Raw genomic sequence first — 895 nt, 5'->3', positions numbered from 1 at the left:
CTAACACTTGCTGAACTCAGAGGAGACTTTTCTGTTTTAGCTCGTCTCTGGACACGAGACTTTTCATTTTTGCTCGTCACTTGCCACGAGACTTTTTGTTTTGTCTCGTCACTTGGCACGAGACATTTTAGTTTTTGCTCCTGTGCAGTAGAAATCAGAAATGGAGTTGGAGAGAAGAAATATTACACCCAGATATATCCTGGTTCAGCTGCTAAGTGCAGTGCAGCCTACATCCAGTCTCCATCACAAACATGATGGAATTTCACTATAATCAATCTGATTACAACTTGTAAAGTGCTAACCCAACTTACAAGGGGATTCCCACAGAATCATGAAACACAACATAGATGAACAAAGGAACTCTAAGACATCTATGGCTTTTTCTTTTAATTTTGCACTCTCTGCCTTTTTCCGCTCTATGGCTTTTTCATTACAAACCTCACTGTTTGCCTTTTACCATGAGACTCAAGACATGACAAAATTAAACAGAAAAATACAAAACTGAATACATTGAAGGAGAAGAGAAAACTGTTAGCTCAGGTAGCTCTGAGAACACTGTGCCTTGCACTCTCAAATTTTCTCCTTGCTTCAAACAGTGGCTGTCCACCCTTAATATAGAAGAGGGGAGCCTCCACTTATTGAAGCCAAAACCAAACCAACTTCTTCCTCCTTCAACAAACCGGTTCAGCCACATAGAGAGAGAAGAGATAACCATACAAAACCCAACATGCAATTACCTCTGGACCTTTCTTGATCATCACCCTTCATCAATTCGAGCTCTCCATCCTTGGCTTGCTCTCCAAGATGGATTTCTGGCCCTTGATGCTTCATGATGATGATGACTTCATCTGCTTCAATCTCTGCCTGCAACCATCACTTCGCCACTCTAGCTACT

This window comes from Arachis ipaensis, chromosome B08 (assembly GCF_000816755.2).
Source record: "Arachis ipaensis cultivar K30076 chromosome B08, Araip1.1, whole genome shotgun sequence".
Lineage (NCBI taxonomy): Eukaryota > Viridiplantae > Streptophyta > Magnoliopsida > Fabales > Fabaceae > Arachis > Arachis ipaensis.
The sequence above is the reverse complement of the archived record's forward strand: the minus strand, read 5'-3'. Positions refer to the sequence as shown.